The sequence below is a fragment of the Rattus norvegicus genome, chromosome 13, assembly GCF_036323735.1.
Source record: "Rattus norvegicus strain BN/NHsdMcwi chromosome 13, GRCr8, whole genome shotgun sequence".
Taxonomy (NCBI): domain Eukaryota; kingdom Metazoa; phylum Chordata; class Mammalia; order Rodentia; family Muridae; genus Rattus; species Rattus norvegicus.
Window position 1 is genome coordinate 108143867 of NC_086031.1, and position 26753 is coordinate 108170619.

The 26753-nt window shown below is 41.5% G+C and overlaps 2 long non-coding RNA genes across 3 annotated transcripts in view; one reads left to right on the forward strand and one right to left on the reverse strand.

Annotated features, from left to right (window-relative positions):
• LOC102549557 (uncharacterized) overlaps window positions 1–26753 on the reverse strand; it is a 185486-nt gene that overhangs the window by 35707 nt on the left and 123026 nt on the right. The gene's annotated exons all lie outside the window — the stretch shown is intronic.
• Window positions 22725–24366, forward strand: LOC134481548 (uncharacterized). The gene is made up of 2 exons (XR_010057161.1): window positions 22725–22789; window positions 23761–24366. It is a non-coding gene; the product is annotated as an uncharacterized LOC134481548 (long non-coding RNA).

Below are 26753 nucleotides of genomic sequence, written 5' to 3' on the forward strand. Positions count from 1 at the left end.
GGCATGGCAGAGAAAGGACAGTGTGACTTCCTCTTAGAAAAGTTAAAACCCTACAAAGAGAAAAGCACACACAAAAAAATAACATCACACTTCACAGAGAAAAAAATTTCAGTTCATGGTGTGATAAGCTCTACTAGAGACTCCTAGAATGTTAAATAATCACCTTCCCTCTAGAAGAGATATGTGGGATAAGCTGAAGTCAGGAGTTCTGTTTTTACACTGTGAAGGCATTCATGGTAGGGGAGAGAGGAAAGATAACAAAGTACTGTTGTTTTCTTCTCATTTATTTGACATTTTAGTTAAATAAATAATGATTCTGGGTGAAAACTAGTAAGCCTTGCCATGAGGGCCTTAGAATGACATTTGAAGGACTCTGTGGGAACATGGCATCTGGTGTTTGTCCTTCAAATGGCTTGTTTGATGCTGTCAATTCTGTTATGAACATTAACCTCTGCAGTCAGGTCTGACTACCACATTGGAGGAAGTAACTACACAGTAGCCCTCATTATGAGCTACTGAACCTTTATCATGTGTGCATATACTTCCAGTGCAAAACAAGTAAATAAGAGGAGATGACACTGGAATTATTCTCCAGAATACAGACATTTTTAGAGCATACAGATACTCTTACTGAGGGATGAAGAGGCAGGAGTGCTAAAAGAGGGATTTGTCCTTTCATAAATAAAAGACAACTTGTTTTTGTTGGTCTTACATAACCTTCCTAGTACTCCTTAGGGAGATGTCTCATCATCTCTATGCCATAGATATTGTGTCCCTGCTACCCATGGAAAATCTGAAGTTGGGTCCACCAAGAGATGTGTTATGGCTTTCACTCTATAACCAGCCTAGCTGGAATTCACTATGAAACCCGGGCTGTCCTCAAACTTGCAGCAACTCTCCTGTCCTGCCTCAGCCTCTAAAGTGCTGAGGTTACAAGTATAAACTACCACTCCTGGACTATTTTAAACAACTCCCAATGACATTACAAGGAAGATTCAAATAGGCATATATAACCAGGTGTTGCCCAATGTATCAATACTGAAAGAATCACCCAGTGGTTCTGTTTCTGCAGGATCAAAAAGAAAAACATCATACCTGGTCTTGTTTAGTTACAGAAATTGGCAGTGAGATTGACTGTGAACAGTTGGGATTAAATATGCCAAAAAAGAAAGAAAAAAGAGAAGGAAAGAAAGAAGAAAGAATTGAAATACTATTCTATCCTAAATAGACAAGACTCCTCAAGAATCATCAGAAACAGCTCTCTTCATGTTTTCTCCTCTGCCTGCCTTTGAGGCTTTCCCTACAGTGGATTATTAAGAAGATTGTGTTTCTATTGGCAAAATCAAAATTTCAGCAAATTGAGCTTAATGAGCTAATTGACTTTCACTGGCAACTCATGAATCAGGTGGTGTGCTGGCTACAAAATCCAAAGGTGCTCCAAGAGCCGCACACAGAACTAGGTTCATAGGTACAGGAGACAGAGGGAGGCAGACATAAGGAAAGTAAGGCAGATTGCTTGTATCAAAATCACTTTCCTTACAGGAATCAAACAGAGGCCTTTCTTTACTTGATGGGTCCCTGTGGACCAATAGTCAGGAATCTCTGTGTTGGGAGTTTGGTTTTGTTTTTCTTTGTTCTCTTTCTTTCTCTCTCTCTCTTTCTTTCTTTCTTTCTTTCTTTCTTTCTTTCTTTCTTTCTTTCTTCCTTCCTTCCTTCCTTCCTTTCTCTCTCTCTCTCTCTCTCTCTCTCTCTCTCTCTCTCTCTTTCTTTCTTTCTTTCTTCCTTTTTCTCTTTCTTTCTTTCTGGTGGGGGAACTTTTCCATTTATAAGTCTAGTCTGATTCTGCATTGGACTACTAAAGCTTAGTGTAGTAGTATCTCAATCCAATGCAGTGATGTCCCATGAATTTTTTTAAAGCTCACCCTTCAGTGGGTTAACACAAGAGAAGCTTGCTGCTTATTATATAAAGTTCAGCCATAGACTGGTGGAGCTTCTCTTGATATATTAAGTTTTAGGTATTTTATTCAGAAATTTAGGTAGATCCACCATTGCAACTCATAGTTGTCAAGGTCACCCTGGGTACTGGTAGAAAGTCAAAGGACTGGACAAGATCAAGTGTGGAAGAGTAAGTCAATTCTAGTTGTCCAAAGCTGGAGGTGGCAAGTTAGCTCTCATTCCACTTGCCAGGAGAAATCATGAGGTCCTGAGAAGCCTGAACTAGCTGGGTAGGGCTGGTGAATAGCAGCAGTCTCACTGTCTGCTCAGTGACCAAGTAACCCCTCACTTTCTTCCCAGAATAGACTCTCTCCCACTCTAACCCTGACACCCACCTGTCCTAGGGGACAATGTAGCCCTGTATGATCCTTGCTGCTGCTGTCTCAGAACCAGACCATAATGTGAGGCTTGGCCTTCTCTCTCAGCTGAAATGTTTGTAATTCTAATTACCTAAAACCCGAACCCCACAAAATAAATACTTTCCTGAACAATAGGGATGTAGAAGCCAAAAAAAAAAAGCATCAAACACTTTTCCAGGAATAAGAAATGTGCTCCCAATACAGAGCAACACCAGTAGGGTGTACCTGCGGAGGTCCTAGCTTGGATCAATAGAGATGCTCAGGTTCTAGTTGTTTTCTGTTGTCCAGCACCAGCAGTGAGTGACACCCTCTGAGTGGCTTCTCAGCACATTATTCTTCAAATCTAAACATGCCTTGAGATTGTATAACTTTTTCAACATGGTGTGTGTGTGTGTGTGTGTGTGTGTGTGTGTGTGTGTGTGTGTGTGTGTGTTTACCAGATGTATTAAAGTGCTGTTGAGTGAACATTTTATATGTTGAGGTGTACAACTTCATGGTTTCACATGCATTAGAAAATGATTTTCATTTATGTTGGCTCTATTTTAAACCTGCCTGCCTGTGTTTTACTAATGCAGTTGGGGTGGGTTAGCTTTTGCTTTTAGTTTCCCACAAAGATTTATTCTGTCTTGATTCACTGTATCTTTGCTCTAGTATATAATTATCTAAAAACTTTTATCAAGCTCCTTATTTATTTGCTTTCTGTGTCAGAAACCAGACTCGTTTTTCCAGATAAGGTTCTCAAATTTCTCTCCTTTATTGCCCCATACCTTTATTTCTTAATTGATTTATTTATTTACCTAAACACCCTTGGGAAAGACTGGAAAGATCACACACCCTTAGACTCACTCTGGTCACTCAGAAGAGCCCCAGTGTTCACTTGTTATATGTGTCTATGCCATCCTCATGAAGGACAGCTTCCAATGCTATTTCCTCTTTAAGTCTATAGGTCACGGAGCTCTTCCTCCAGGCACCAAATTTCTGCTATTTGTTTCTCTTTTGCTCTAATTAAAAAGCAGCCACTTGTATCGTTAGATTTTCTTTCTCGCGCTAACTTACCAGTGACCAGCAATCTCAATAACTTCCCCCTCATTCTGGCAGGTATCCTTTCTGGATCGCTGGCTCAGCAATCTTACCTCCGCAGTTTCAGAAATGTTGTCTTACAAATGTTTCTGCCACAGAGCACATCTACCTGCCCTGCCTACGAAATCAGCTGCCTTGCACTCTTTTCCAAGTTGCCTCCTGTTCTAGGCTCTCGTCCAGTCATACCCACACCTGACATTTATTTATGTTAAGTAACTGCAGCTCCTCTGAATGGATGTTTAATTCTCTTTTCTTACGGATTTCAAGAATTTCTAACATGCTGCTCCAGTCTTTAGCCACTGAGAATATTAGGCTAATGACTCATCAGCATTAGCCTTTAGACATTCCAGGCAAGCAAATGATCTGCCTCTGAGCTCCATCTCCAGTTTTTGCTGGGATCTTACTAAGCTAGAGTTAAAAACAGCATCCCTTCCATATCTCCTGAGTGACAGAACAGAGGTCCCCAAGAGTAAAGAGAGGGAACAGCTACAATGATGGGGCACACATTGGTAGTGGAGACCCTGAGGCTGGGATGGTGCTGATGCAGGCAGGCCTTAAGGAACTGAAGCATGTAATTCAGATGGATTCTAAGAGTGAGAGTGCACACAATAAAGTGAGAAGTCAGGGAATATGAGGAGCTTTGGCCAGTGTGAAAGTCATTGAAATCTGTGATTTCCCAGGTAAGGTAGACCCAGATGATAGAAAAACTCAAGCTTTGTTTAGAGAAGTATATTGCTGAATCCTGCCCTAGTGTCCATGCTCTAATGTTTCAGTCTTAGATTCCAGCTCAAAGCCATTATCATTATACAGGGCCAAACTAGAGTGCCACAGAATCCAAATACCTATTTCTTGCCCCTCAGTGCCAAAACTTTGGAGCTACCTGACCCTTGAAATGTTAACTTCTCTCAATCTCACTACATATCTGTAAGGTAACAAAATCCATTCTCTCCACATAATCTAAGAAAGACCCAGCACATGTAAAATCATATGACTCACGGTGAATGGTCATTTATAATCTGAATTACTTCTCTGTGAAGCCTGACCAGTTCTGTATCCCTGTCTCTTCTTCTAGCCCATCCCCACCTTAGATCTAGGAGGCTGAAAATTTTCCTATCTGCACGCAGTTCTCTCTAAAAGTAATATAATGCTATAACTTCAACCTTCCCTCCAAATTCATCACGCAACCATTAGATAGGAATTCTATTTGTGCTACATTAAGTACCAATTTCAGAGGTACAGGCTTCAACCAAAGTGGTTCCATTTCATTAAATTCCTCTTGAGAATAAGCACCAAAAAGAAGGAGGAAAAATGCTTTCATGATTGAAATTTGTCTAAAATTGGCAGAGGGTCCCTCCTGTTACATCATTGTGCATAGGTCTGTGCCACTTCTAATGTCTCTTTTCTCCCATGGCCAGAAATTCCCCATAGGCCCTACAGCCTCCCTACCTGAAATGAAGTCCTCAGACCAGCAGCAGCATTCCTGTCCTGGATGTTAGAAATACAGCTGGAAGCCCCATCCAGTCCAGCTACATCAAGCCCTGCACTGTAACAAGACATAGCATGCTTTTCATTTATCAGAATCCTAGTCCACAGCGAAATGACTGACTCTCCTGTCCCTTTGCCTGATAGAGCAAGAGTATCTTAAAGTGACCTGCCAAATACCAGAACTTATCCTTCCTAGTTAGGCATGGGAAGCTAAAAGTTTCTGATTTTCTCTAAATTTGAAAGGCAGAAGTGGGTAAAACCAAGACAGGTAGTAGCCTGTGTCCAAAAGTATCCAAAAGGTACCTTTCTCAGGGTGTCTAAGGAAATTTGTTAATCTCCCTTGTAGAAGCTTCTTCCCTAGAAGAGTGGAAGAGTACTATGTAAAATAATTTCAGAGAGTATCATAGTATGTGTTTGTGAGCCTCTGCTCCCCCTGTGTGTGTGTGTGTGTGTGTGTGTGTGTGTGCGTGTATATACATGCACATACATGTACCTTCAGAGGCAAGAAAAGAGCATTGAGTCCTTTGCAGCTCCAGTTACAGGCAGTTGTGATCTTCCTAACATAGGTGCTGGGATGCAAACTCCAGTTCTCTGAAAGAATAGCCACTGCTCTTAGGTACTGGCCCATTTCTCCAGCCTACACATATGTGTCTGTGTGTGGGTGTATTGTGTGTGTGTGTGTGTGTGTGTGTGTGTGTGTGTGTGTGTGAAAGAGAGAGAAACAGAGAGACAGAGACACAGAGACACAGAGAGACAGAGAGAAAGAGAGAGATTTCTTAGCAACATCATGAGATGTAACTTGAGAAAAACTAAGGTGGTATATATGGCTAGTGCTAGGATAATTCATGGCTTCCTCTCTTTTGGAAAATCCTGCACACACATGTGGGAACATTGTATATTTTATTCTCCCTTGTTCTCCCTTGAGATCACATACTCCATTTCGGTGTGTCTTCCTTTCTTCTCTTTCTCCTACTCCTTATGCTTAAGCCTGTATTAAAATATCTTAAATAAAACCCAACTCTGATTCACCCACTGGCTAGTTCTGAAATTCTTTCACCAGCAAATCGAAGAACCCTGGTTTGGCTAAGTCTCTAGGAACTCCTTAGGCTGCTGAGGGTGGCAGTATGGTGCACCTTTGTCCTTTTACCAGAGAAAATAAGAACTGTTAAAATATATCAAAATGTTGTTGGTATTAATGAAAAATTATATTTTTATTGCCAATATTCCTTTTGACATTCATTTTCCTATAAAAGAGCAATCATGTGAGGGATGGGACGAATTAAATCACTGTTTATCAGCTGTTGGATTTCCCCTTCCTATCCTGACTGCTTTGGGGAAAAGGACTGCCTGCCAGTCAAATATGCAAGCTACCCAATGACAACACATATACCATGAGGAAACTGCACAACAATCACAGATACTGTTCTGGCTCCTGAAGGTGACAGATTGCTACACAAGATTGCTACAGTTTGTGCCAGATTTTTGAGGTCTTGTTGAGTTTCAGATGACCTTGTAACCATGTCCACTTGGGCAAGAGGGGTCCCATCCCACTGGTGATCCAGCAGAGGGACTTCTATGATGATAGAAAAGGGAAAATAGTATGAATAGTGCAAATACAAAACTCTGTTAACATGGAATGTTTGCTGTGATGGGTGCAAAATCATTTTCCATAGGTATATGAGCAGAATATGCAATGGGATTGTGAACTGGCCAGAGGATGACTTCATGTTCTGTCTCCCTTGGGACGGTAACATTAGGTCCAATAAAGGGTTTCCCTTTAATAGTCTTTTATGGTTTATTTTTAGTACAGTGAGCTGACTGATAACTGGTAGAAAGAAACTTCACAAAACCAGAGTTGCAGAGGCAAGTGGTGACAGCAGAGAATCCTGTGCACACAGCCACAGTTGCATAGAGAAGCACCTATTGAAAAAGAGAAAGCATGGAGTGGTTAGCAGTTCAAGCTGTAAAAGCAGCAAGGCATCCATCAGCATTGATAGCTATGCCCCAACCAGGGGTGACAGCCACAGTAAAAGGTGGAAATAGCTGCCTTCTCAATGGTGGCCACTGTAACAATGGCCTTGGACACAGGAGGTAGCTGAACAGTTCAAGAAAGTAGCCAGGCCAGGAACAAGAGGAATGGCATAGCAGAGAAGAGAACTGCAGAGCCTGGGACCTGAAAGAGTCCCAGAGAACTGTCCAAATGATGAAGAGGGTAACAGACTTTGCTGCAGAATGCTAGCACCAAATTGCCAAAGACTGATGGGCCTGACACATACAGACTTTCCAACCTAGATGGTCACTTGTCAGGCAGCAATCACCCCTACCAACTGATACAAAATAGGGAGAAAGAAACATCATACTTTATACACAGTTTCCCCATTACACCATCACTAGGGAGCAGTTTCCTGACACAGCTTGGTTTTTACCATCTTCCAAAGGCTGCTGGAGGATCAAGGTTGTCATCTTTGTTATGTAAAGGAAAAGATGCTACATTGCTCTGTCTTAAACCATAATCTGAGCAGCCATAATGCAGGAAAATTTTCTCCTTTGAAAGAGATTTAAATAATTATAAAAAGCCAAATAACAGCGAAGCTTTGTGGACTACATACTTAACTTGGTTCTGCTAAGTATGTTGTCTTAATTATCTGTCACCCATGCCAACCATCCTGTGAAGAAGGTACAGTTTTCTTCTTTGGTTATGCAGATGTGAAAACTGAGGCACACAGTTCACTGGGTCTCATAACTAGAAATTATCAGTGCCACGATTAAAACTCAGGATGTCAGAGTTAAAACTCACATTCTTTCTGTCCTACCTCAGCTGTCTTGTGTCATAAAAAGATGATAAAATCAATTTGATGTGAGTCTAGCTATGCATATTGGAGATACTGAAGCAGGCTGATAACTTACAAAAATAACATTTGGTTATTAGTTTTGCAGATCCAATGCCCTGAATCAGATGATGGTCTTTTTGCTGATTAGTAGAGTTGAGAAGATGTACAGAACACTACACAGCAAGTGACTGAGGGTGCATATAGACACACACACACACACACACACACACACACACACAGACACACACACACACACACACACACACACACACACACACACACACACACATATATATATATATATATATATATATCATGTGCCTGTATGTGAATATGTATGTACGCATGTCTCTTTCTCTCTATAAAACACCAGGATTCAACCGTGATTTCCACACGGATAAGCTTACCCAATTTTTGTCATCTTGGAAAGGTCCTTCTAAACACCACAGTCATAGATGCTTCTTTTCTCTGGATAGCTCATTGATGGGGATAAAATTTCAATACCTAAACCCTTGGGCAACCCATCTGCACATAGCCAGCCATGGCAGATGCATATGATGAGAATGTGACAGACAGATCTTCTGCATTGGGCAGAAGCCACCTAGCCAGGGCTTTTGTTTTCCTGTTTCATTTTTCCCCCAGTTTTTCATTTGTAGATCTTTCTGTATACAGCAAACCACAGAAAGAGACTAGGACCAAATAGATACATTTAAGTTCAGAGTTCATATAGTAGTCCTGCTTGACTTTGCCATTAAGTTACACTCATTAATGAATAATAAAGGTTATATCTTGACCCTCTTGTGCCCTACTGAGTCTTATTTCTCAATTTCTTTAGAACTCAAATAGGCAAGAGAACGCTATTACACATGGAATCTTTTCAAACACCTAAACAGTGATATTTCATCATGGCGGCTTCTCAGACTTTTGAATCAGACACGCACTGTGTGTTCCTTTGATGCTAATAGCTACTGTTGGTAAAGGGATTACATGATCAAATGCATAATTTTTGGGAGAGCAAGATAAAATACATATCTTTACTGTAGGTCTTCTTGAAACCTTTGAGTAAAAATATACTCTGAATTTTAACAAGGAAATAGATTAGCCACCATTTCAGAGCACACATGTTTGAAGAGACTTTACTTTCTAGAATCCTGAAGTATTCATTTTCCTTGGAACACATTAAGGAAATACTGAAAAACTTCATAAATAATGTTGGATTAATTGGCAGCTTGAAAATTATTATAAAGGAAAATAGATAGCTACCTGTGCAATGTACAAATCTAAATTAGTACTGAATCTTAAAAGCTAAATGTGAGAAGAGCTGGAGAGATGGCTCTGAGATCACAACCCTCATAGATGACCCAAATTTGTTTCCCAGAACCTACTTGGGTAGCTCACAACTGATTATGACTTCTGCTCTAGCAGAATTGATATCCTTTCCTGATACCTCGGACACTTCTACTCACATGCACAAACACTCCCACATATATGCAGGTAAAACTATCATTGATAAAAGCGAAAAACATTGATAAATATACAAAAGAATGGGGGCACCCCCAAATATAGAAAAGATGGGACTGTAACAGAACACTAGATTGGTTTTCCTAATATTTAAGGCATATATAAATAACAGTAATGAGGATATTACAGGGAGAAAAGCAACGAGCTGGGAAAAGATTTCTTTTATGGATACCCAGTAACAGTTTAAATTGTTTACTGCCTAACAACACTCACTAATGAACAACAAAAGAGATGAAGACTCCAGACATAGAATGAAATCATGGTTTGACCTCATAGCCCCTCCAAAGAAATACAGTTGAAAACTAAACAGAATGTGCTCCTCAACGGTCAGAATTGCCAACTAAAGCAATAGTGAGGTTTTTTTTTAACTTTATTTTCTAAGTTGCACTTTTCCCTTTAGTAATATCTGAGCACTCTCCCAACCCATGCTGAAAGAACAGAAATGGGAAGAAACAACTTCTCTATGGAGCGACCTGATGAGATGTTCAGAAATCTTAAAAATGTGCATAATTTTTGACTCAGCAATTCTACCTCTGGAAATGTATTCCAAGGAGATGATTGCTGACACTAGGAAAGATTTATATTTAAGAACAGCTACTTTATCATTGCTTGTAATAACAAAAATCTAAAATATCCATAATGCATTACAATAAATATGACAAATTCATGGGCTGGAATACTATGCAGTCATTAAAAATTATGTAGTATAAGAATATTTAATGATTTGGAAAGATAATGATATAGTAAGTAAAAAAAAGTATGTTAAAGGCCAGAAATAAAATCTAATCATTTTCATTATAAAATGTGTGCAATGAAAAGTGTAGACACTAAAATACAAGTGGTGATTATGTCTAGTGGTTAGGATCATGTGCAAATGTTTTCCCTCTTTTTGTCATATTTTCCAATATTTCTTGCAAATTTTCTGTATTGTATAAACACCTTGTTTTTTTATTTTGTTTTTTTTGTTTTGTTTTTTTAACCAAGGAAAATGACAAGTTGCAAGGGATCCTACAGTGACATTTGCATTTACCCAAGGCAAATCTCTGTGCATACTTTTCCTTAAAAATCACAGTTAGCAAAACTTGCATACCTAGGTTTTAAAGGATATAATTCTTGGTTTTTTGTGCATTTTACAAAGGCTAACACAGTATAAACCAATATTGTCCATGGTTCTGGGTCTTTCTGCTATCACTCACAGATCTACATGATCCCAATAAGCTGCTCTCTAGAGGCCACATGGATCATTAAAAGTGCCCATCTTCCCACTAAATGTCCCAAGTCAAACGTCTTTCTTGTGACCAGCCTCTGCAAAATCAGAATTCTCATATGACCCACGAAGTCCACATTTTACAGCTGAACAGCTACAACTACTACTAACACTAAAGCTGTGGCCAAATGACACACGTTCGTGTATTTCTCTACAACTATGAGGTCTGTGGACTCAGAACCCGGGAAGAAAAAGGTGCAGATGGAAAAGAATATTTGATATGTAAAAAAATGCCATTCTGCCTGCTACTTGAAAACATTCATAACAAAAAGTTGTCCGGTTCACAGAACTTGTATAACAGAGTGGGTACTTGGGTTCTTTAAGACCTTAAAAAATAATCTCAGATCTACACCAGATCCAGTCTCTTTCTCTGATGCAGACGCCTGTCCTGAATGCTCCAGGAAGCCAAGGCATGGAGAACTATTTCTTTTTCTTTCTTTCTTTTTTTAAATTAAAAAATATTTTTATTTTGGAGAAATAACAAATCAATTTGCATTATGCTTTTTTCCCCATCTTTATTAAATTGGGTATTTCTTATTTACATTTCAGATGTTATTCCCTTTCCTGGTTTCCAGGCCAACATCTCCCAACCCCTCCCTTCTACATGGGTGTACTCCTCCCTATCATCCCCCCATTACCGCCCTCCCCCCAAGAATCCTGTTCACTGGGGGTCCAGCTTTGACAGGACCAAGGACTTCCCCTTCCACCGGTGCCCTTACTAGGCTATTCATTGCTACCTATGCAGTTGGAGCCCAGGGTCAGTCCATGTACAGTCTTTGGGTAGTGGCTTAGTCCCTGGAAGCTCTGGTTGCTTGGCATTGTTGTTCATATGGGGTCTCAAGCCCCTTCAGCTCTTTCAGTCCTTTCTCTGATTCCTTCAACGGGGGTCCCATTCTCAGCTCAGTGGTTTGGCACTGGCATTTGCCTATGTATTTGCCGTATTCTGGCTGTGTCTCTCAGGAGAGATCTACATCTGGTTCATGTCAACCTGCACTTCTTTGCTTCATCCATCTTATCTAATTTGGTGGCTGTATATGTATAGGCCACATGTTGGGCAGGTTCTGAATGGGCATTCCTTTAGCCTTTATTCTAAACTTTGCCTTCTTGTCCCCTCCTAAGGGTATTCTTGTTCCCCTTTTAAAGAAGGAGTGAAGCATCCACATTTTGGTCATCCATCTTGAGTTTCATGTGTTCTGTGCATCTAGGGTAATTTGAACATTTGGGCTAATATCCACTTATCCATGAATGTATAGCATGTGTGTTTTTCTGTGATTGGGTAACCCCACTTAGGATGATATTTTCCAGTTCCATCCATTTGCCTATGAATTTCATAAAGTCATTGTTTTTGATAGCTGAGTAGTATTCCACTGTGTAGATGTACCACATTTCCTGTATCCATTCCTCTGTTGAAAGGCATCTGGGTTCTTTCCAGCTTCTGGCTATTATAAATAAGGCAGCTATGAACATAGTGGAGCATGTGTCTTTGTTATATGTTGGAGCATCTTTTGGGTATATGCCCAAGAGAAGTATAGCTGGGTCCTCAGGTAGTGCAATGTCTGATTTTCTGAGGAACCTCCAGACTGATTTCCAGAATGGTTGTACCAGTCTGCAATCCCACCAACAATGGAGGAGTATTCCTCTTTCTCCACATCCTCACCAGCATCTGCTGTTGCCGGAGTTTTTGATCTTAGCCATTCTCACTGGTGTGAGGTGAAATCTCAGGGTTGTTTTGATTTGCATTTCCCTTATGACTAGAGATGTTGAACATTTCTTTAGGTGCTTCTCAGCCATTTGACATTCCTCAGCTGTGAATTCCTTGTTTAGCTCTGAACCCAATTTTTAATAGGGCTATTTGTCTCCCTGCAGTCTAACTTCGTGAGTTCTTTGTATATTTTGGACATAAGCCCTCTATCAGTTGAAGGATTGGTAAAGATCTTTTCTCAATCTGTTGGTTGCCGTTTTGTCCAACAACAGTGTCCTTTGCCTTACAGAAGCTTTGTAGTTTTATGAGATCCCATTTGTTGATTTTTGATCTTAGAGCATAAGCCATTGGTGTTTTGTTCAGGAAATTTATGGAGAACTATTTCTACCCCCATGTCTCTAAAGGCACACCTGCAGAATTAAATTCCATGCATTTCCAGTAAGGCTTTCAAAAGCTCAGAATCAATTCTTCAATCACTCCACTTTCTTAGCTGTGATTAAAAACATGTGTCCCCTAATTAAGCTAATGAGAAATTGTTAATTGGCACCAAACCCCCCTCTGTGTACACTTGCTAATGTCACCATCATTCTGACAGGAGAAAGGATCAAAGTCAAGGGTAGAAAGTTTTCGAGTGACTTTTTCATTATTGAAAGTCAAGGACAGGGGGCTTCATTTGTAAAGTGAATGCTGTCAGTTCAACCTTCAGGGAGGGAAACAGACTGACATTTCCTGCTATTTTTTTAGAAAAGCAGATGTAAGGATATGAGGGGCAGGAGTTGATCAACTGATTTCTTTTCCTTTCTTGCAGAAATAATGTCTACAGGATAAGCCAAGGTAAAGAAGCAGTGCATTTTATGGGGGGACATTAAGGAGATGTACTCTTTTGGGGCTGTATGTCTTCTTGTGGTCCTAGTGTGCATTCCATTGCCTCAACCTCTTTTCAGACGAGATTCGAATGGTCATATGACTGGTCAAATGGAGTACATGCTTCAGTGACATTACTGCTAGGAGTAGGTTGGCTCTGGACTTATTCAAGAGTATCTGCTGAACTGTAATCAAAACTATAGGCCACTACTGAGGATGGAGGGAACATGAGCTTGGCCTTTGCTTTAGAATCTGGAGCCTTCTACCTTAGATCAAGCCAAACTCAGGCAAGAGGTCCATCCTTTCTGGAAGAAACAAGTCCACAGTCCCTGATAACTTGTGGATACAAGACAGGGGAGTCCTTGAATGCCTGAGAGGAAGTACTGGGGAAGGACTCTGGTTCTGACCCTGCATATCATGATTTGTGATCACTGTTATCAGTTGGATGTAGGTGAAAGCCTGCTCATCTGGAGCCCTCAGTCCTCAGTTCTCAACCAACTCAAAGCTCAAAGGAAAAGCTCTATATCTCAGACACAAAAGAACACTCCCCCATCCAATGCTGGAAGAAAATGTTAGAGCCTGCAGGAAGGCATCCCCACATGCCAATTCCCTGACATGATTACATGTATGGGGCTGGGACAGCTCAGAATCTAAGAATAGATGACCTATAAAGACAAAGTTGTTTCAGAATGTGATCTTTCAGAATGAGAAATGTCCCCATAGCCTCTGTTTGAACATTTGGTCTCCAGGTGGTGGTGCTGTTCAGGGGGGTTTAAGAGGTATGATTTGCTGAAGGAAGTATATCACTGGAGTTGGGCTTTGGGAGACTTTGCCCTTGTTCTGTTTGAGGCTATCTCTGTAGCTTCCTGCTCCTGCTTCAATATATCTGCTTCCACCACTGCTGCCATAGCCCCTGGTGCTGCTGATAACAACAACAACAACAACAACAACAACAACAACAACAACAACAGTTCTATGATGTCTCCATACCATGACTCTTATTCTAGGATTCCTTGAGTTGCATTGTTCATGGTGTTTTATCAGGACAACAGAAAAGTAACTAATATGAAGATATGGGTCATGGCTGGGAGAAACATCCCTTCTGTACCCAGTTCCAAGGATCTTGGAGCTAAGAGAGATTGTTGGATACAGGCCTCAAGAACCCAGAAGCCAAGGAATTTCTATGCATGGTCCTTGGCTGCTGTCTTAGTTTTGGTTTAATTGCTGTGAAGAGACACCATGACAATGGCAACTCTTACAAAGGAAAACATTCCATTGGGACTGGCTTACAGTTTTAGAGTTTTAAAGTCCATTATTGCCATGGTAAGAAGCATGGTAGCATGCAGGTAGACATGGTGCTAGAGAAGGAGCTGAGAGTTCTACATCTTAATCCTCAGGCATCCAAAGGAGATTGTGTGTCAGACAGGGCATGGTTTGAGAATAGGAGACCTCAAAGCCTTCCCCTTACAGTAACATACTTCCTCCAACAAAGGCACCTCCTAATAGTGCCACTCCATATAGGGCCAAGCATTCAAACACACAAGTCTATGGGGTTATTCCTGTTCAAACTACCACAGCTCATTTGAACTAAAAAATGAGCCATACCTGCTCTAGTATTTCCCTGAAGTGCCACAACTCTCACCAGGACAGTATGACTCCAATCTCTTTAGGCTTCCAAGCAGACTTAGAAACAAGCTGTTGCTTTCCTTCAGTCTGCTCCAGGCTTGCCTGGCATGGTCCAGCTTCCTGACACCATCAGTTACCATAAGTCAGCATAGCATCACTCTTTCCATACCTAGATTCTCAGCAGGTCATGATGAAGGTGTTTTTTCTGGTTCTCCAGCAGCAGGTGCCCACAAGGAGCTGAGTGAAGCCCAAGAAACTGTGCCAGATATTGTCCCCCAGAGCAAAGTTGGAGTGAGATAGTTTGACATCGACTCTTCACTCCGTAGCCATCCTTTCTTAGCAGGGAATGCTGCGCTCTGGTTATGCTCCTCCACTCGTCTGTGCCTTCTAATCAATCATCTTTCTATCATCAGGTAACTGCAAAGAATGCCTCAGGATAGCGGACACTTCCCAGACAAGACACAGAAAATGGGTAACAGACTGGAAAGAAAGAGCCAATAGATCATATTTGGGATTCATTTGAAGTAATTCTGTTTTGGCTCCACTGCCAAGGAGAAGAGAAGTGTATGAAAGTTCTGTAAACCATGATGCACTAGTGAGCTGGCTGAAACCTGCTGACGGTATCAGAATACTCCATTTTTAATATCAGAAGAGATGAATGATGACAGACACTTTCCAAATTGTTAGTTCCAGTTTCTACCACCAAAGACAGGGTGAGTGGCTGTGGGCTTAGTGCCTGTGTTCAACCTGAAGACGCCAAGCTGAGCCAGGATGAGAACGTAATCACCAGCCCCCTGTACAGTAAATACCCTTATTAAGTTCCCTAAGCAATAAAAAAGGAAAGGTCCTGAGATAGGTCCAGCTGAATTAGGTACCATGCTTTAAAGTAATTGAACCTGTCCTAAACTCAGTCAAGAGATGCATGTCTTTCCAAGCATCTTCAATCCCTTCAATACTCCCTGTACCTTTGTCCCTACAAGAGGGAAAAGAGAATCTTCCTGAGATAATGACTATAAATTCCTACCTTCACTCATCTTTTGGATTTCTTCAGGCTTCTGTCATTGAGGCTCCTGTTACCAGTTATCACTGCTAGACCACATGCATACGTGGACTGCCCACCTAGTTACTGCATGCTGCCACATGCAGCTTATCAGTGCTAAATTCTGTTCTGACTATTCAATTCCAGATACTCTCGTACCCAATGTGGACCTCTGGCACACCAAGCTAGACCATAGATGGAGGTCTTGGCTTGACATCAGGTGTTTGACCAGTCTGACTCTCGGGTTCTACTGTCCATCCTCACCCAGATGCCACTGTAAATATGTTTCTATTGAACTTTCTCAGGCCGCATGACTACCATAGGTGCAAGAGAAAGATTGTGTGAGACAGGTCATGGAAGTGCTCATGGAAGGTAGTCAGTGCAGGGTAACCCAGTCAGCCTACCAGGAAGCCACTGCAATCCCAACCCAGGTCTTTTCTGGGGAGCTAATCAAATACCTCAGCCTCTGTTCCACTCTCACTACTTTCAGCAAGGCCACTCTTCTGCCTGTTCTGCTCTTCTCTGGAATGATGCTGTCCCTGGGAAGTTTTCTCCCTTACCACCTACCTGGGCTCCCACTAAGCACAAGTGACAGGGATCTAGTTGGTTAAATTTCCCTTCAAAATAAGGAGAAGAGGGTCATGACCAGTGGTTGACTGGTATTCCTGAAACTGCCCTCCAGGGTCACCACACATCTACATCAGGGGAGGAGCTGGGTCCAGTTCTACCCTGGGAACCTGACTACAACACAAATGCAGAATTTACCTCTAAATTTTATCCCAGAATGGGCTGAACATAAGTTCTTATGAAGTACCTGTTTTGTACTATGCTCTGTTCTGACCACAAGGAAAGAGCCATGAGGGCAACAAAGTCAAAAATCTGCCCCTAAGTAAAGCACAGATTGGCAAAGACAAGAAATGTGTAGTATGCTGGGCTGGGTGGGGCAGGTACTGCAACAGACAAGTAAAGATCAATGGGGGTGCTGGAAGCTTTGTTTTTTCTTCTTTTCCCCCCACCCAGATTAGAATGAGATGATCCAGGAAAAGTAACAAGGGACTCTTGAGAAGGGTGTGTGTGTGTGAGTAAAAATATGTCCAGAGAGTATTCCAGGTATAAGAACAGGCAAAAAACAAAGGAGGTAGATGTTGTCCATCCTTCCTAAAGGACAGATGAGTTACAAGGGCTCACAAAGTCAGTCACAATGAGTAAACTGGAACACACAGGATGTAAGTGAATATCTTCCCAGCACTTTCTTTCAAAAACAACCAGAGAGTGAAGTGGGGTTGAGGACAAGAAGAGAGCAAGTATGAATTACTTACTGGCATAATGCAAGTGATCCATGACTGTGGCTTAGGCCAAATGCAAGGTATCAGAACAGACTCGAAAAGTGTGTTGATTTTTAAAGTAGAGTCAGGGGATTTGGTAATGGCTTGAGTATGTGTGGGGTGGGGAAGAGAGAGAGAGAGAGAGAGAGAGAGAGAGAGAGAGAGAGAGAGAGAGAGAGAGAGAGAGAGGAGGATTCTCCTAACTTCCCCCAAGAGATCATATGGTGTCTAGGTACCTAAGGGGTCAGACTAGATGCTGGGTTTTTAGAAACTTAGCCCTTCCTCTACATAGAGACAGGCAGAACTTTCTTGGCCTCAGGCAAAGGGCAGGGATTAGGGGATAATTCACTAGACATAAACAACTTAAATGAGCAGGCCTAAAGGATTAGCCTCCTCCCAAAGTCCACAAAAGCTCTCCCTCCTTTGTAGGCTTCTGTTGGATTCCAGATGAGATCCTTGTGCCTGGCAAACTCTCAAAAGGAGCTCTTAGGTGTAGCTATTGAACACACTCCTATCCCCTCTTTACTCCTTCTGGGTGAGCTCAGGGCCCTGAGCTATTTATTTGTATTTTTTAAAAGCAGGGGAGTTTATGATCTTCCCTGCACGAGGAAGAAAATAGCCAGGTTTATTAAAGTACTCATAAAAGAGGCTCAGTTAATAAAACAGAGAGTTGGGGGAAACCAGGGAGCCACAGGCATGTGGAGTGGGACGCTTTAAGTCTTTTGAGCAGCCCCCCGTTTACCCCACTCTCTCCCTCTTCAGCTATCACCACACTATTTTCAGTTGCATCAGCGACTTTTCATCACATCTTTCTTTCTCACGGGTAGTTTTGAAACCTAATTTCAATCTGCTTGGATGAGAGACCAACCCTCGACTGTAGCCGGGCTTCCACAGCAATCTGGTGCTCTGTCCTGTCTACTTCAGCTTTGAGCTGCTAAATGACAGATGTTGGAGGGAGACTTCCCAGAGCTGCCTGGTAGATTCAGCTTTGTCAGCTCCACCCCAGAGAAACAGTGAAGTTGCCTCTAAGTGCTGAGATAAAATGAAAGGTTTGGGGAGTAATACCATGGTTTGAAATGGCTTCCCATCTCTTCTATTGTAACAGGAGATGCGTCCCTTTTCTTTGGAGAAGGATAGGCTATATACTAACTCATCCCAGCCTGCCCTTTACAGCATTCCACAGCCTCTTTCTCTTTCCCCTTCGTCCTCTGGTTTCTGTTATTCAATGAGATGGAATATGCAAGGCCTTTAAAAAGATAACCACCACCACACTCAACTGTAATACACCTTACAATAGAATGGGGACCTTACAATAGAATGGGGACCAGCAGGGCAGATGCAGCTGGGAGATGTGGCTTTTTCTCTGCCAAGCAAAGAATTTTACAAAGCATTTGGAAGAAGGGGAGGGAAGGGGAGATTCCTCAGATGTCTGAAGTGCTTGAGCAGCCATCAGCTGATACAGGTGAACACGTGCTGGGGCTGCAAAACCCCAGCCCCAAGCAAGAGCCCTTTCACTACACCAAAGGGAAGAAGGCAGCTGTTTGTGGGGAGGGAGGTAGGGAAATACTGCTATATTAAAAGGTAAATGATGGTTATCAGCAAGTAGGAATGGAATGTGAGGCGCTCAATTTCATTCTGTCTTAAGCTGGTGCACTGCTGATGTGGTTTATTAAACAGCTGTCAGAATCCCAGCCCCAGGCAGATGCAGCCAGTCAAGTGTGAAGAAGACATTCCAGTAGGGACGGGCATAGCAACTGGTTTCTCTGCAGGCTTCCCATCCCACAGATCCTGTTAGATGGAGACGGAAAAGGAAAGGAAAATTAAGGAGCCAAGGAACATGAAAAATCAGCCAAGAAAACAAGTGGATTAGGAGGAAGGTGTTCCTGTCAGGACCATTCGTTCCTTCCAGAACAGTTTAAAGGTATCTGGGCGGCGCGTAGCTGGCAGTGCTCTGCGCATGTGCACTATGAGCACAAAGGAAGATGGTGCTACCCTTACCTTTGAGAATTCAAGGCTAAAGTGACATTGAACTACTGGATGAGTGGTGTTGTGGTGTTGCCAGGATAAAACATGGAAGAATACAGAGAAAGTAGAGTGGGCAGATGGCTCACATCCTCCATTTCACAACCTAATCTCCAAAGTAATGGCATTAAGAAGTGGGGAATCAGGGGGAGGAAGAGAATATAAATTTTTCTACAAGCACAAGCTACCTGATACGTTATCAGATTCCAATTGATTAGACCTAAATGCATGTCCAACTGAGCAACTCTAAATGGACTCAATAGAATATGTATGTATGTATGTATGTATGTATGTATGTATGTATGTTTGTTTGTATATATGTATAGGTAACAATAATAAAGAAGAATAGGTCACAAATTAGGGGACACAGAAAGTTGGAGGGAGAGGGAGGGATACAGAATGATGTAAATACAGTATTTGTGAAATTCTCAAAAATTAGAAAATTATATAAATAAAACGAAAGAGAAACAGGATCTTTCAGGGAAATTTGTGTTTTGCCCACAAGGTCTTTTCCCTTGTGAATGGGACTAAGAACATTGTGAGAAAGGCTTCCTGTAGCGTTTGTCCTTCTCCATCCCTTCGCACCTAAAAACATGTAGCACTCTTTCCCTCTGCAGGTTACAGCACCAAGGCTCTGCTCTAAAGGTTACTCAGGCGCAGGTACTTACTTACAGCAAAGGACTCAGTGACAGATCAGCGTAAACCATTTCCAAATACTCAAAACTAGTAGTCTGAACCAACCTAGAAGAATGAAATACAGAAAGCTGTTCTTCCTCTCTCTGCTCAGAAAACCATGGAGAAGAAAGGCTACCCAATCCAAGCAGTTTTAGACCTTGCAAGCTTGGAGACAGAAGCAGGAGGGCCTGCGTCAGAATTCCTCTAACTAGCCTTTGTCTGACAGTTGTTTGTCATCCCCAGAACTCACACCCCTAAACACTCAAAATCTTTTTTGTCTTGTCACCTCCTTTGTCACATTTTGCTGCTCTATGTTGAAGATCCTGCACCATATGATATTAGAAATTATGTGCATTTTAGAGCAGTGCAGTGTTCCTCTGTCTCCTGTATTTTGATTAAATACACATAATAGATTTCTGGGCTCTTTTTTCATTAATATATTGTTTATTTGGGAGAATTTTATGTATTAAGATTTATGAAGGCGAAGGAAAATATGTTTCATCCCCTAGAAAGCTGTGTCACTTGTCATTTGTGTAGCTAGAGCATGTGATAGTAAGCGAGAATGGGTAGGAGGGAGCCTGATATGGTTCAAAGCTGAAACATTCCTCAGGCTCATGTTTAAACACTTGCCTCCTAGTTGATGACTCTGTGAAAGAAGGTTCTGGAAATTCTAGGGATGAGACTTAGATGGTGGTGATAGGCCACGCTCCTGCTGTATCCCTGGCTCCAGCCTCACTCTCTGATTTCTGACCTGCTGTGATATGAATACCTTCTTCTCTATTTCTACATCAGTCCTTTTCATTGGAAACATTTTAGGAAACATTTCCCTTAAAGATGCTTCAGGAATTACTCATCTGAAGGTTCCAGTGTACAAAACTTCAAACTGGTCTAGAGGACTTTCCTTCAAAAGAGGAATATTTTAAGTGTATTACACTTGCAAAGAACCGCTTAAGTATAGGAAGCGCTCAGAGACCTCTGCAACAGCAGTCTAAGGGCGCCTGGCTACTACTCAAGCTGGCAGCAAATCACTCAGGGTTAGTCTGGTAGGTATGCAGAATGCAGGGGTTATATGATCATGGAAATCTCTACTGGCAATAAAGAGAAATGTTTGTGAGGCCAGGCAAGATGTACCGGGGTCACATTATTCACAGGATGCTCCTGATCGAGACTGGCATGAAGCTGTAAGATTGATGCCCAAGTTGCAGTAGAGACTCCAGGATGTTCGAGATGCCAGAAACATGGGATACCGCCAAGGAAAACTTGGAGGCAGCCCAATAGATAGGCCATAGCAAATATGTGGGTGGGCTCCCTAAGCCATTGGCACCACGCATATCCTAGATGTTGAACATGGAGCTATAGGACCTCGAATTTTCCCTCCTGGCTTTCAGTCTTGCCTTCATCTCATCTCTTGCAATGGCAAAGTTTCCTTTGTGCCATTGTATTTTAGTAGTATGAAATTTTCTTTTTATTTTACAGTGAAAACATTGAGTCTCTTAACAGACTGAGATTGAGTCTCAGTAGAAAGTTTAGGCTCAGGCATTTTAATTTTAGATTCTAGATAATCTTAAAGTGATATTTAATGCAGTTTGCATTCTGAGATGCCCATGAGTCTTTAAGGGTTGAGTGGAACGTTATGGTTTGAATTAAAGTGCTTCTAACATTTTTTTAGAATGTTTGAGGCTCAGTTGGTGGTGCTATTTTGAGAGGCTTTGGGCACTGGGTGAGGTATGGTCTGGTTGGTAGCTCGGTGTGGCCTTTTGAAGGTTATGCCTGGTCTTTTCAATCCTTGTCAGGCTCTTTTGTCATTCTCTCCAGATCTACCATGATGTAAGCAGTCTCCTCCAATACCTCTGTCCCCACACATTAAGCTGTACTCCACACCTTGTCCATCATAATGGGCCAAAGCCCTCTGAAACTGTGAGTCAAAATAAATATTTCCTTCCTGGAGTTGTTTCTGCCCAGAGTTTTGTCAAACTAATGTGAAAGGTAACTATTAATACACCACATTTGGCCAAATCTGGGAAGATCCTAGAATTCTATCCAATGTCATTGAGATAACGTTCCAGCGACAAGGTGGATTCTTGAAGGTGACAAGCAATATGCTATCAGATAGGCATTGTAGATGAAGCCTACTGCTCCTGAAAGGTAAACTGATCCAGAGGAGACAAAACTAGACCCAGAAGAGGGTCAGTATACTTATTCAACAATAAAGGATGGTCACATTCCTTGCTGTAAGAGAGATGTGTCCTATCTTCATGGGTGTTCGCCAGCATGTACTCAGATTGCTAATCTAGAATATCCCTAAAAGGCATGTGTGTAATAGTCTTGTCCTCCCAAGTTTTCTCTTGGGATGTGGTAATGACTGTGAGAAGCAGGGTTGAGGGTAAGGTCTTCAGTTGACTCTGAATCAACCTTCAATGCAGACCAAGAGTCTTCAACTCTTTTTCTCTCTCTTTTGTGCTTATCCAGGATAAGCAGCTTTGCTCTCTGCAAACTTCCACCACAATGTGCTGCTTCACCATTGTGTTAGAAGGCAGCTCATATCTGGACAGATCACAACAGGCCAGCACAGTTCCAGGAAAAGAGGTCTATTGGGGGTTAGGGGGAGCAGGGAAGAGAAGAGGATGAAGAGGGCAAAGGAGGAAGAGAAGGGGCAAGAGGTTGGGGGTCTCTATTTTTATTTGAGCTGTGACATAATCGCTGGCACCACTATGCACTGGTGAGGCAACACACAGGTGAAGCACAGTAAGGTGCACACTGGGAATGTGTGGCAGTTGCCACGGCAACTGTTGTTGCCTAGGGATGACCTCATTGCTGGGTTGGGAGGTGATCATAAAGCCAGTTTCTGATGCCTACAACCATAGGCTCAAAAACAGCAGGGTCAGTTGATTATGACCTTGAAACCTCCTAGACTGTGAGCCAAATAAATGTTTCTCTTTATAAGTCAGTAGGTTCAGGTGTTTGTTAGAGTAAAGAGAAGATGAACAAAAGATAGCAGGTAAAGCAGCTGCCTAGGGAGGGTAGCAGGAGGAGCTTATGTAGTATGCAGACACTGTGTCCCAGGAAAGGCAGCAAAAGTAGTCTATATAGACAGCAGACACTTTATCCAGGATGGCCAGGGGTGGGGGAACCTACAAGGCTAGCAGACATTGTATCCCAGGGAGGGCAGCAAGTGGAGTCTACATGAACAGCAGACACTGTCCAGGGTAGGGAGCAGGAGGAGCTGGGATAGGGTCCGGGGATGAAGATAAAGTTGTGGGATTCGAATACACCTCAGCTTGTGACTACCCATCCACAGACTCAAGGACCACAAAGAGTCAGAGAAACTCCAAATGTACCCAATAGCCACGGGCAGAAAGCACATTGGAAGAATTTGGCTTTTACATTTAAGCTAGATAATAATTATCTCATTTTAACATTCCTTAAAATAGTATGGCTTTTACTTCCTTCCACAAGCAAGTTTAATAATTTCTTATGATACTGTGCTATTTAATTGTTAATTACATCATTATTTTATTATCCAGAAATGAGGAACACTTGGTGTGCCTTAACAGTTTTGAGTTCCGGAGGGGAAAGAAATTGGGTTGTTAACCTTTTTTTTTTTTTTAATAAAAAGTAAAATACCTTAAGCCAGCCCATTTTCTGCCTCATAGTGGTTTTTTTTCCCCTTTTCCAGCAAGTGCTGCATGATAAAGTAATTGTATAATTAGGAATAAATTTTGTTGTTAAAAGGTGTAAGTACTCTGTATTTCTTTAAATGTACTCAATTTGAACTAAGAAAAGAGGAATATAGGATAACCCTAATAAGTTTGGAACCCACAGTAGCCCAGTTGACAGCATTTCTACATCCTCACCCTCAATATTTCAGGAACTTTGCAGAATGCTGTGGGAGAAACTGGCTGTCTTGCTCTGCATGGCTAGTTTCAGCAATTCTCATTTATGTCCTCATTTATGTCCTTGTCTAAGCAGATAATGGAAGGATTGGATAAAAAGCTGATGAGCCTCAAAGATTCACCATGTTTTCTTTTTATGATGGCCTCAGTTGAGGAGACTTCGACTTTGCTGCTGTTTTGTTCCTGTGTCAATCATAGTCATGGCTGTAGTACACTGCAGCTTTTACACACTTGCTTAATAAATTAGCATTCTGTCCTGATTGAATCATTGGGTGGAAACATCAAATTTACATGTCAAGTAGAAGAGAGAAGAAGGGAGGAACTCAGAACATTGAGAAGAAAAGGCAACAACTTCAGTGTATTACAGTCGGCTGGGGAAACAAAAAGAATTTTCATTTTCATTCTAAATCAAGGATTGGTGAATAGGAATAATCCAAGTGGATGGAGAAAGCCTTCGCTCTTTTTGTAGGGCACTAACCTGTTAAGAAGTTTAGAAGGCCAATGGCTGTCCATTTGCCACAAGGATCGTTGGAAAGACCTTTCAGTCAGCTTGACATTTTTTGCATCTGAATAAAAGAAGCTTTATGCCTGAAGGATCCATCATTCTCAGGGGTATTGGGATGAGAAAATGACATAACAGATGTGAACACATTTCGAAAATAAAGGCAATATATAAATGTGAGAGAGTCTTCGTTTTTATTGCACATATCCATCTCACCCGCCATTTTCTGTCAGCATCGGCCCTATTAGCCCCATGCATTATAATAATCCATTATTGGCACAATCAGCCTTGGGTAGTAGCAGCTGGCCTTGACTATTAGAACAGAAATGGGTGAAAAATGTGATGGATGAAGTCTGTTTCTAAAGAAAGGAGACTGGTTATTGTGTGTTACCTTTCAGAACCAGTCTAGGTTCTGTCCAAGTCTGGGAATTCCTCCCAGAGAACCCAGGTCTCCATGAGGCCAGCTGGAGAAATCAAGCTTGATAGTCAATCTCCTAGTACTTAGATCAAGTCACATCACTTACTCACAAAAGTAATCTGTACAGACTGAGCTATGTACTATGGCAGTTGCTAAGTTGGTGGATGCTGGCATCTTTAAGTCCCAGATAATGACAATGGTTTTGTAGTAACACACAACAGAAATTTGCATTCAAATGGGTCCAAGTTGTTGCCATAAATATATATATAATCAGTAGATGCCCTTTGAATGCTAGAGAAAGAAAGAAGTAGAGTCCGAGTGAGCCAGCTTTCAGTGTCAGAGGGATCAAAACACAAGATTAGAGACAACCTACCTATCTTGGAGCCAAATGTCCTGGAAGTCCAGCCAAGAGTGTTCAAACATAACCAGAACTGTTGATTTACCTCTGGTCCTGATTCTGAACCAAATGACAGTCGTTAGTCTCAGAGTTTAGAGCATCCTGGGTTACTCAACACAAGCTGACCCTCATGAAAATAGATATGGAATTCTGAGTACTCAAGTGTCCCAGACAGTTTATGAAGCAAAAAGACTTAAAAATTGAGCAACTGATGTCACATATGCATTTTTGTGGTGTCATTTCTTTTCTTTTCTTTTTTTCTGGAGCTGGGGACCGAACCCAGGGCCTTGCGCTTGCTAGGCAAGTGCTCTACCACTGAGCTAAATCCCCAACCCCATTTCTTTTCTTTTAATTGTTTGTGCCACCTTTCTCCTTCACTCACCATTCTCTATCAAATCATCAAGAAATTGTAAAAACAAAAAATGAATACATTTTTTTAAAAAGTCTGTTTTTGGTATTTAGATTTCTTCCCCAAGAATTCTCTAAAAACAACCCTTGTTTACATTGAAGGAAATGGGATAATTTCTGCTCAGTCCTGTTGATAATCCTTACAGATTTGAATTCATCTAGATAAGGAGGAGGCAACTGATTTATTCTCAACTGACCTGAGTGCTTGTTACCAGAAGTGGGGTCTCCCATCCATATGACCTACATGTAGGTCATGTGTGAACAAAATGCACATCTGTTAGCTAGCCCAATGGTGTCCTTCATAGGTTGGCCAAGGCCTCATTTGAAGAGGATGAGAATTTCTGTACAACAACATACTGCCCCACTCCTATGCCTAGTCCTAAAACAAAAGTCTTGATAAGGAACACAAACTAGCATTTTAAGCTAATATCAGTCATGTTTTTTTATTCTTACATTACAAAACAAAACAAAACAAAACAAACTTTTTTTTAAAGAAGAGGATGGGCATGGAGAGGCAGAGTTTAGAGACATTGTAAATGAACTGTGTCCTCCCAAGAAGTATGAGGAAGAATAAGTGTAAGCTAGGGAGTAGGGGGTACACCATGCTCTGGTTCTCAAAGGATGTTGCCCTGTTTGGGGGCACCCAATTCAGAGGTCTCCTTTCACTGCCTTTGTCTTTTATAATCTGAAAAGGCTTGTACTAAACAAAGAGATGGATTTCTACTATATAGCTTTTAGGTAATTTAATAGTTTCATTTATTGAGTTTATTGATTGTTAATCCCAACACTTACAAATTCTTCTTGTGAATTGTTTTCTTTAATCCTTTCAAAGACTCTCATGAGATTCATAGCATCCCCATCTTCATTTTGGAGATGAGGAAACTGAGACTTAGAGGGATTTTGTAGATTGCTTGAAATTTTACAGTGCTTAAGTCATCATTACAGGATGAAACTTCAGGTTGCATTCTAGGGGGTAGAAGCAGGTCCCAAGAGCAGTGAATCTGGGGACTGAGACTCAGCCCTCTGCATCACCTAACTCCTATTCTATCAGATCTTTCTCACAGTTTTTAATGGCCTTACCTGAGTTTTCTGATAATATTTTTCAACTATTAGGATATTGTGTGCACGTGTTGATTCATTTCTGATGTTCTGGCTAAATATCTGATGCCTGGCCTATTCCATACAACACATATTTTGCAGTGTGTGCGTGTGTGTGTGTGTGTGTGTGTGTACACTTGTATTATGAGTATGGAGGGTCTTTCATTGATGACCTGAAACTCATTCTGCCAAGCTAGCTGGAAAACAAGTTTCAAGGATCTACCTCCTACCATTGAGATTGCAATC